The 11,207-nt window shown below is 37.7% G+C and overlaps 1 non-coding gene across 1 annotated transcript; it reads left to right on the top strand.

Annotated features, from left to right (window-relative positions):
* The first annotated feature begins 1,625 nt into the window (after positions 1-1,625).
* On the top strand, positions 1,626-1,708 carry Trnal-cag (transfer RNA leucine (anticodon CAG)). The gene has a single exon. It is a non-coding gene; the product is annotated as a tRNA-Leu (tRNA).
* Positions 1,709-11,207: the final 9,499 nt, after the last annotated feature.

An 11,207-nucleotide genomic window follows, 5' to 3' on the forward strand; every position in this document is an offset into this window, starting at 1 on the left:
GGCAGAGGTGGATCTTCCTCCCGCATCTTAGATAGCCTTCGACGGAGTAAAAGAAGCGGCGCATAATCGAACGCGAGTCAGGGACGATCATCGCGACCGCGCCGGTTGCATCGTAGGTCAACGAGGTGAGCAAAATCAGCAAAGCCACTGCCAGTAAAGTGAAAGGGTACGGTGAGCAAGAAAACTGCGCGGGAAAATGGATAAAATTATTTGCTTATCAACTGTTGCCGCTCTTTCAGCTTCACGCATTACCTCTGCCGGAAGAGGTTGAGACTTGCACAAATCAGTAAACTTCGCACCAGCTACGCCGTGTGTAGGTGGACGAACAGGTTCCTTCGGCAAGCAAGCAGGAAAACCCGCTACGAAAGATGCACCGCTGTCGGTGAGAAAAGGGTACCTACTCCTCCGCATCCAATGGGCGAGGAAAAACCGGTTGTTTCTGGTTGGTTGTTTATGCGCCACTTTCCAAGGAAAAAAGTGTATTTGTATGTGTACAGTTTTTTTTTTCGCGATCTGCATTTCCTCCTAAATCCACCTCTCATGCTCTTTACATTTGGCTGATGATTTGATTAGGAGGAATGTTAGGCGGAAGAATACGGGCACGTTCTTTCACTGTGTGCCCTTTGAGAGCGGGAAGAAGCTTACTCAGGGGTACCATAAATAGCGGATTTTCAACGGGTGGATAGTATGCGTAGAATGCATGCGCGATAAATATACACCCGGGTCTCCGAGAGATGCTTCGCCATGGAATCAACCAGTACTTTACCACTGTACTGTAACGATTCAATGCAGAAAAAAGTTTGAAAATAGGCTTCCGCGTGGCTGTGTTGTTTGAACGTTTGCTTAAAATAGTCGACATAGTGCCGATTGCATCCTTCTGAAATGGATTTGATAAAATATTTGTTTTTAAATAGAAAATATTGTTTAAGAGAAAGTAATTTGATTTTTTTTAAGTTTAAAAATACATCAATGTTCTTTTTCCAATTCTGAAAGAAATGATAAAAGTTTCTGAAAATAATTTAAGAAAAATGAAAAAAAAAACAGTGGATTCACAGTTACTAAAATTTCTAAACAGATTTTATAAAACTATAGTAAAAAATGTAAAACGATGCTAAAATTAAATAACTTATTGATTAAAAGTATTTACCTTGATTATCAGCTGAAATAAATGACATGAGAGATATTCACATATCACATTATCAGCAATGATGTTTTAAGGAAAGAATCAGTTTACGCAAGACATGTAAGAATTGTAGCAAACGTTTTTCAAATTAATATATCCATTACAATTAAATATAAACCATATTGATGCTATAACTAATGAAATGTTGTTGTTTCATTCATATTTAAATCCACTCCTTCATATTCATTCCTCGCCATTCGTTCCGTAAAGTTCTAGTAAAATAACACGTTTAACACAGTAAAGTAACTTCTGAAATAAAAACCTTTTCGCACATTACGCATGATCTATTTCCCCAACATTTCCCCAGATGCTCCGCGTGCAGTACTACGAGTGATTGCAGAAATACTCGCGCTTTCGGGGTGATAATTTTAGACGCTAATCAAACAAGAGAGAATTCGGTTTTGCCTTACCGAATAGAATACTCATGTGATCATTGTAACAAGTCAGGATGGCCGAGCGGTCTAAGGCGCTACGTTCAGGTCGTAGTCTACTCTGTAGGCGTGGGTTCGAATCCCACTTCTGACAACTGCAAAACATTTTTTGTGTAAGCATATTTCAATAAATAATAATAACTTCAAATATTGTGTAAATACTACTGTAACAGTAAAGCAACGTAAAAGCGTGACATAAGAAGAATAGGATTTAGCGTTACAATTTGAATCTTGTAACTTGTAATTGTAACTTTTTTAATTTAATTTCTAACATGTTTAACTGGCATTACCAAACCTTCAACACTTATTATTTGATAACTTAAATTTTGTTTAAACTACAATAAGGTACATTATTCTAAATAAAAAAAAACACTTAGCAAACAATATAACAATTACAATTTCAAAATACTACTATGAATGTCGTTCTTATTAATGTAGCATATAGGAACGTATTTTTTAAAATTATTTTCCCTTCTATTGACCATAAGCATTTTTTAGCACGTTACTGTAATGAGACAAACAGTATTTCCTGCAACATTTCAAGATTGTTGCATTGGTAGTTCGGATCCGTACATTTCTTCCACGTTCGGGCTTTGCTTCTGCTGAACCGACAATTTTGATGGGAGCGTGGATGAAGTGCCACTTCTGGTGCTCCCTTCTCCACTTTGAAATCGTTCAAATGCACCCACAAGCTAGGACAAAACATATGAAAGCAACAGGTTGGTGATAGTCCGTCCGACGAAGCAGTAACCGAATAGTGTCACGCGCGTTAAAGCGCATGCTCGCTGAAAACGACGACACGAAGCAACCTCTACCAAGGTAAGCCCGCGTGTCAGTATATGCTGAGGAGCGATTGCATCAAGATCCAACTCGGTCACAAAGGAAAACCGTTTAATTTATCGACTATTAGCGGTATGGGTCGCTACTTCCGTCGTGTACGCATTGTTGATAGGAATGGTAAAGAAGCATTCTTTTCGTGCTGATGCTGTGGTGCATAGACGTGTATTGGAGGGAACATTACTTAAGTGTGCCCAGAAACGATGCCACCCAAAGAAAAGCCGGTCATATCAGCCGGACAGGACAAAGGAGTCTGACGGTGGTTTCGTTCGCCTCTGGTGAATTAAAAACATTTACCGCAACGATTTTTGAGTTGTAAAGAGTGATCATTAAAAGCAATCTCTTTGAACTTACGTCCGCTTAAACACATGCAATATTACTTTTTAGAAAAACATCAGCAATATATCATTTATACATCGGCAATAATTTCTTTATCTAGATGTGCTGTAGACGCATGCGACTATGAGGAATTCGAGTCACTAATTCCAAATCAGCAGAAGAACTTTGCAGATTGATTTGACACTTTGTTATGTTTTTATCAATCATTTTAGTTTAACAAGGCTTAACGAATTTTTATATTTCTATTTTTTTATAACTTTTGGATTAATTTATAATATTTTATTTACTAAATATTTTACTCATCATCAGCGTACCAGCGGGTTGTTTAATTATTAACAATTATAATCATAATGGTCGTAATGTTTCTTAGTAAAAACAAGGTTAAACTGATAACACATAACCATCTTCATGCTTTGAATAGAATCGTTGCGCTAGAAGTTTCTTTTTTTGCGGAACAATGCACCATTTTCGGTTGGCCCTAAATCGATAAGGAGTAGCAAAATTTCAAGTACATATTTGTAATTCATTTGTCGTATTGCAGATGTACTTGGGTTTAGCTTTCGGTGTTTTCCTCCCCTTTTGGTTGTGTACATGTCTTACGAATTGAACTAAAATAAAAATAATTTATAGTTTTTCCTACATTCTATGCATATGTGTAAAGCTTTATACACATGACTATTTGCTATAATTTTATATTCACAATATTACTGTGATTTGAAACCATCATAGCTTATTTTTGCTGCAATTTACACCACATTTGTATTCCACTTCGCTCGCTATTTAACATTCATCCTTCAGAAATGAATTTGTCAGCAACATTCATCGTTGGCAGGCTTGGTTGTTTTAACTTGCTCCATTCAAGAGAACTCCTTTTCCAGGAGAGAGTGAGTTTTGGTTTGCAGTTTACATTGCTCACTTCGCCCAGCAGAAGCATTCCGTTCCTGATAGCAAACACCCCAACCACACGCATCCTCCGGGAGGCACGATGGTACGTAAACGAAGTCAGTGCCACTGTATGTGGTAGAACTGCACAACAATGGCGACCGAGTGGGCGAGTGGGCGAGGTGCCAGTTGTGTTTACCTTGGTACGGTTACGCTTCGGGTGGCTGCACTTCATGGTCCAATTGAAGGTGCCCAACTCCAACTCCACACCTCCCACTCGCATTTCCTTCTTAGCCCCAACCATTCACGCATTGCAGTTTCGATGTACCTGCACACTGCAAATTCTGACCCGATGCATCTAACACATCGGTTTGGCTCGCCGCTCGTCTGGCGGGAAAATCTAATCCATATTTCAATTCGGCTTTGACTCTTTGAACCGCACCTTGGCTGCCGTGCCCGTCGTCTGGTCTGGCTTCAACTGGCCAACACCGGCGACCTTGTCCCAGGGCGTTGGGCTTCGATGGGCAGACGCATGAGACTGCCCAACTCTGTACGCGTGTGTAAATGCATCGATGCCACTGTGGCGAACCACAACTGGCATCCGGTGTGGGTCATACACACGAACAAACACACACAGGCACGCCGGACGTTGGTAGGAAATGCGTACTGGAAAAGCAATGCACTTTCACAAGCCTTACATCTCGAGCCGTAGTATGCACGGAGCTTTGAATTGAACTTGGTTTCGAGAACGTTAGCACGCATTTTCATGTACCACAGTTTAGCCTAGAGAAGGTTTATGCCAGAATACAGCATAAACAAAAGTGACCGCTGTTGGTGTTTTGCGTCCGTAAAGGATTCGGGGGTACGCCATGCGCATCACTGATGCAGCGCATACACATCTTGTTTACATGGGTCTTGGCTTCTAACGCATCTTTCGATGTTGTGTTTGCGTTTCTTCGTTGATGAAGCATTGCTCCCTTCCTTTGCGGAACAGTACCAGTCAATGAAAGGGCTGATGTGTATAAAATTAGCAAACAATGCCCATGGCGGTTGTTCTTTTTTTTCTAGATGCTTTGCTGTGTTTCGATGGATCAAATTGATTTGAAATGGGCACGAAATAAAAAAAAACTTTGAACCAGATTTTTCGGAACACCTTGGTTCTACCCTATGCCCCATCATAGTGCAGTGAAATACCAGAATCGTGAAAATTTCAGTGAACGATTTGATAGTTTCTAAAGTTTTTACACAATTTTACATAAATATTGGGACAGTTTCTGTATTTGGTTTTATTGCCCAGCATCAAACATACTAAATACCAACATTGCGAAATCTGCTCCGCTTTCCCACCAACGAGTATCAAAAATTTGTTCTTCAAATTGCATACATTTAGGCGCAAAAATCAAATGAGGGCTACGGTGACGTATTATCAGTATAATATCTATACAGCAATTTAAGTCGCTACATAAAATACATCAGAATATATTTCCACGCACCTCTCAATAGTTTTGAATAAAACAAAATCACTTTTTGGCAATCTGACAAATCTTTACGTTTTCGTATTTTTCTTAGCCTTTAAGTGACAAAACTAAAATTTGCCAAAAGCTCATCTCTATCTCTAATATACATTACTGCTTTATAACAACAAATTCGTGGAATGCCTTTAAATAATAATAAAATTTGAACATTCCATAATTTTAATTCATTTTTAATCTTAATGAAAATTTAATTATTTTAGGTTAATTTTAACGTACATATTTATGACTTTTTAAAATTATTATTCTTTAGCTTTGTTATTTTCTTATATTTATCAATTTTAAGTTCACTCACCAAAGTAATGATTAAAATTTACACGTTTTTTAAGTTGAGTTGAAGTTAATTTGGTTTTAATTGAAGCTTTCAGTTACTTTCGTTATATCACCATATCACCAAGCACTTCCGGTAATAGCACAGCCGTGCATTTCGTTGCTTACTGTTGCCTCAGCGCGCGAAGCGTCTGAGAACAGAAGCGAAAACAGCGTCTGAAGGATTTTTATGTGTGCCCGCCATAAGTGGCTGAACTAAAAAGACTTACAAATCCTCCACAGTCAACTGCTAACACCATTAAAAGGAAGCATTTCGTTTCACTATCGGCTTTCGTCACGCCGGAATGAACTCAGCTGCTCTTTTTTCCACCTGCAGAATGTTCGTTACAGTGAACTGTACAAGCAGCACATGGTGATGCTATACGTTGCATGATTCTGTGAAAAGCTCCACGCAAACTGTCAGCCGGGTGGAAAAATTTAGATATCCAAATTAAAGCCTCGTCTCCAAATCATCCCTCGGTCGGCGGTATTCCATTGCATTGCAAAGGACATCCAGTTAGCGCCCCAGAAGTGCAGGAAAAACTGCTCTTGGCATCGGATCGGGGATGTTCTAATGAGCGTAGGCATTAAACAGGAAACCGGAGATGCACATCGACTGCGTTTACTTTTCGTTAGCATCAGCTGAGCGGTTGACATGCTACTTGTGCCACATTCTAGTCACTCATACTTTAAAATTTTATTATACGGAACGTCTGCACAAAACGAATCGTTATTCGCGAATGGTTCGACTGAACGTTAAAGGTAGTGATGGTAGTGATCCTTAAATGGATGCTTAATGACCGATTGAATCTTAACCGATCGGACATTTTCAACACGTGCACCGACACGAGCACCACTGAATGTTACAAATGTAAGACAAATGGCTTTCCACTCGCAACCGGGCGCCTCCACCAATAGTTGCAATGATGTGTCGAAGTGATTGTGAAGAATAGAAAAACGGGAAAATTGAGTACAGGAACCATAAAACTTATGACCCTTGAACTAAGGATAAGAGCCCTCGGTTCGATTCGTCCTGCTTGCTAGGTACTAGGTTGGAAAAGCGTAAAGCACGAAGTGATTGGAATCGAACGATGTCCAACAGATTTCTTACTTTCACGGAACGACTTGAATAAAATGCATCGATACAGATCTACCACCAGTGTTATATACTGTTAAAGTGGATAAACTTTACACAAAGTTTTGGAGTCACATTTTTTTCGTTTAAAATCCCTTTCAAAGTTTTCACAAAGCTTTTTTGTCTTATAATGTATTTTTTTCCAAATGTCTTCTTTAAAAGGCACCGTTTGGGCAAGCAATTACAACCATAAACAACGATCGATAAGGCGATAAAGTCATCGGAGACAGCACCCATTGGTCGGTTTCGAGTTTGGTGGCAAATTTATGGTAATCAATTTGGAACCGTCTCGTGTAGAAGGTGGAGAAGTTATGCTTCTTCTCTTATCGGTTCTTCTATATACTCTGTCAGTTATTTCTACGATAAGTGTGCGTTCAAACTACATTTTTTACTCGCATTGAAGGGAGCGTACAAAGTTGGTGAAGCTTGCCGAATAATAAAGTTTGGTTCATCGTGTTGGTAGGTTAAGACAATTATTTTATAATTTCATTTAATAATGTTGCATGCGGTATGATATCTTTCAGATTACTGTTTATGTCATTGTGATAATAACCTGATGATGGTTGTTCTTTTAATGATGATTGTTTTAAATTACATTTAACGACATTTAAGTAAAGTCGGACACTTACGATTAAACAAGAAATTGGATATAAAATTATATTTTAGCTTTTCCCTTTCTCCAATATTTCAGATAAACTGTTCTGCTATAGTTAGTTCGAATTACATCAAAGTATTAGAAAAAAACAGGGGATAAAATGGTTGTGTCATATTTTTATTTAGTACCTAAATGTAGACCTGAATAAAATTGTTTTTCTTTCAATTCTTTCCATGAGAGGATTCTGATTGTTTGGTTATGATACTATTTAATATAACGGGTTTTATTTAAATTTAACTTTAATTTTAATTCAACATTATACAAACATATTTAAACGAACGTTATATTAAATATTATCATTGCTACATCCTTAAATAAAAAAAAAGTGTTCAAAAAAATGTACGCCTCAATTGTCTGATTATGATTGTCTTAATTTATATGCATCCGAGAGGTATGTAAAGTTACCAACTTTTTAAATTGATGATGGTTTTATAAATAGATTCCTACTGAAATTTAATGCTAAAAGCAGAACATCTATTTCGCACTTAATCCTTATTCTGCATTATGCTAAAGACTTGCTTCATCATTCTAAGAATCTAGAATCATCTCTTAGAAAATCGAACATTTCGAAAGGATACAAATAATTGCCGACTTTCTCACTACCTCCATGCCCGTAATTTCTTCATTTTCATAACTCCTTTACACCCTCGAAAAATTACATTCCTTTTTTCGCTACTAAAAATCACAGCATAGTGCAGTCCACTCGTTTGAACTCGAATCAAGCGAATCCATCCCTACTACGCCTTCCCTTCCGTTGACGTTGAAGTGTTAAGGTCTCCCTTTACAATGGTGTCTCAAATCGTACACAAGGTGTAGCAACTTTTAAAAACGCTCCAAATGCATCGCAGTGCTGAAGGGATATTTTGTAGCGAGCATGGGACGAAAAGGTCGAACGGGAAAATGATGGCGTTTATAAATCTTCCTACTAGCCGGAATCCGATGCTTCCACGTTGCGAACCATGGAGACAGCTGTATCGCACCGTCCATTTTTCTTTCCCGCTGCTTACTGCACGCGTAAACTTCTTACCATCTGAGCAACCCTCTTGCATCGAACAGGAGGGAAAAGTTTTTAATTAAAAGAAATTTTATGTTCCTTCGAGGTAGTTCAGCTTCCTTTGATTCCCGCCAAACTACGCTGCCAAACGGAGAGGCACTGCTGAAGGAGCACCGATCGCAAATTAGAGTGCAGCATTGTGGGAGGAATAGTGAAGAGAACAGACGCGAGACGGCAAGAAAAAAAATTAACGGATGATCTTCGATCCAGGAATTCAATCCGAACGCAGCGGCGGTCCGGTGTACAACGATGGATTTGTTGCTTAATTTTCCATGCAGTAATTACTGCCCCGAAGGAATTTGTTTCGTGGCGTTTCGTGAGCGGTAGGTCGTAAGGAAAGCTTTCGAGTAGTACAAAGGCATCAAATTCATTCTATGCTTGATCGCCTCCCGAAATGTGAACAAAGTTAAAAGTTGTTGTTTATCACAGGAGGAGTACTGTTTTTATTTAAAGAAAACAGTGTTTCCGGCTCTTTATTTCTTTGTAAAAGAATAAAAAAGTGGTTTACTACATACAAAGATGATTTAATGTTTTATGTAAATCAAAGATGTGAAAAGAACTTATTGTGATCTGTTCAACATTTATTATCTAAAGTAAACCAAAATTCTTTATTTTTGAAGTAAACAGAACCGGAGCAGAACAAAACATATTTCTTGTGAAAATGATGTTATATTATTGCATACTGTTTAGGCGCTTAAGCAAGAAACGTAGCAACTGCCATTTTACTGTCCCATGATTTAAATAATGCTTCGATCTGTGCAAAATAAAAAAAAAATCTATTTCATTCCATAAGGAAAAAATCGGTTTCCTTTTAAATATTATTCCTTTTTAATTATATTTGCCATATTTTCAAGCAGACAAGTAAATCAACCAAAAAATTAAAAACTTAAATAAACCTTAGCATTCACCATTTCTTTCATACGCAAATTCGTGCTTTAATGATTGATTCATGTCGTACCAGTATTTTTCCTTCCGGAAATCTTCCTACCCATTCCATTTCTTTTGCGAGAAATCATTCAAAATAATGAAGCACAATTCGTTACTTCCTCTGATACGAAACATAATGACCTGTAGGGTGATGGTAAAATAACAAACAACAACAGAAACAGAACAAACGCTGATTTATGGCAATTCGACTTACGAAGATAACGAGAATATATTATTTAATGCGTTTGAAGACGAACTTCGCTTTAAAACAATAGGTACATTAGAAGGTCTCCTTTGTAGTCTGATATATAAAAAATATGTGACAAAATACAAACAAATATGTCGTTCTGAATTATTTTCAGTTTTGCATTTCATCACTTATTTTAATAGATACAAATTAAGTTTTACGTCTTCCAACCCTATTATCACAAAACTTTTCATCTTTGTACCCCGAATTTCATCAATTCATACAATGGTTTTTCATTCACCTTCATACTTCTGATCCTGTTTACCAATTTTTCCTATCAAGACAAACACTTCACTGTCACTCTCATTATTGCAACAATTCTCCCTTTCAGGAGTGGTTGTGGTTCATTTTTCAACAGCTGACTTATTGGACATTGGATTTCGGCTTAGGCAACGATGGTCATTGTTGCGGTGCTACGCTGACATTGAGATGCCTATGGAGGCACCTTCAGCTAAAGTGGTGCATTTATGTCATTCTATGCATACCGAGCGTTCTGGGGCTGGTAAATTTATAGCCCACATCTCAAGTTCATTCCAGAACACGCAGCACATTCGTCTGGTTCGGTTTTCAGTACACGTCAAAGTGCCATTCAGATGCATAATCCTTGCATATTTATATACTCAAGCAGAGAGCCTATGCTTTTAAGAGTGACACTGTTGTAGTTTTCTCGGGAAAATGGCCAGTGAAACGGTGAATCCACTAAGGACGTTCCATCTACGCTCAGGACCCAAATTATGGTGGCTCTGTGTGCAACTTAATATGCATCCTTCTGTACGTTCGGTCCACCATTTAGAATGATGTCTCCCACCAACGATACAATCAGTACATCACATCTGTCGTGGGGTACATTGGCTTTAAAAGTGGTACCTTTTACACTTAGTGCTTTGGCATGGAGAATAGGAAAAGCTACACAATGTCAACAGTAAACGATTATGGTTTCGTTTAATTGTCAGCTATTTCTTGAATCGAGCAGAGATTTTCTATGCCAACTTTTGGTGAGTTCACGTTGACATGAGCTTAGCATGGAAGTGCATGTATCAAATAATACTTACTATCTGTCAGCTTGTGTGGCTCTGATGTAAGCAAGCATTTAGATACATTTACTTACATTTGATGTATGCTGTGTTTGCAAATGTTTGCAAAAAAGTTAAATAGTCGTTCATATCACATATAAAGGGAAATATGCATATAACAGTAACACATCACTTCAGCTTATACAGAACGAACCGTTTGATTACAGAAACATAAATAACCTCGTGTACAACTATATGATAATTATTACCTATTATTTATAATTGACAAATAAACAACATCTACAACAAGTATGTATTAGTTAACCTAGCACATGAAAAGGTGAGGCTGCAAAGGATCAAATCTAAAATAGTTTAAGATTGCTAATTCGGTAACGGCGTTAGCATAACGCTGTGCTACATATTTTCTTGTCGTTCGACGAAGCGACGATGATTCATTCCGCCCAACAGGGGTGTCAAACTCACAATCAGTTCAATTCATTACTCCTGAATACATGTGCAAAAAAACTTAAAAAACAGTCTAAAACATGTAATTAATCTTAAAACTAGTTTTAATGATACGAATTTTTGATTCTTAATTAAAGAATCATATTTTAATTTAAATTTGAAAATAATGCACAAAAACCAGTACTTCTCCGAAATTGC

This window comes from Anopheles moucheti, chromosome 2 (genome assembly GCF_943734755.1).
Source record: "Anopheles moucheti chromosome 2, idAnoMoucSN_F20_07, whole genome shotgun sequence".
NCBI lineage: Eukaryota > Metazoa > Arthropoda > Insecta > Diptera > Culicidae > Anopheles > Anopheles moucheti.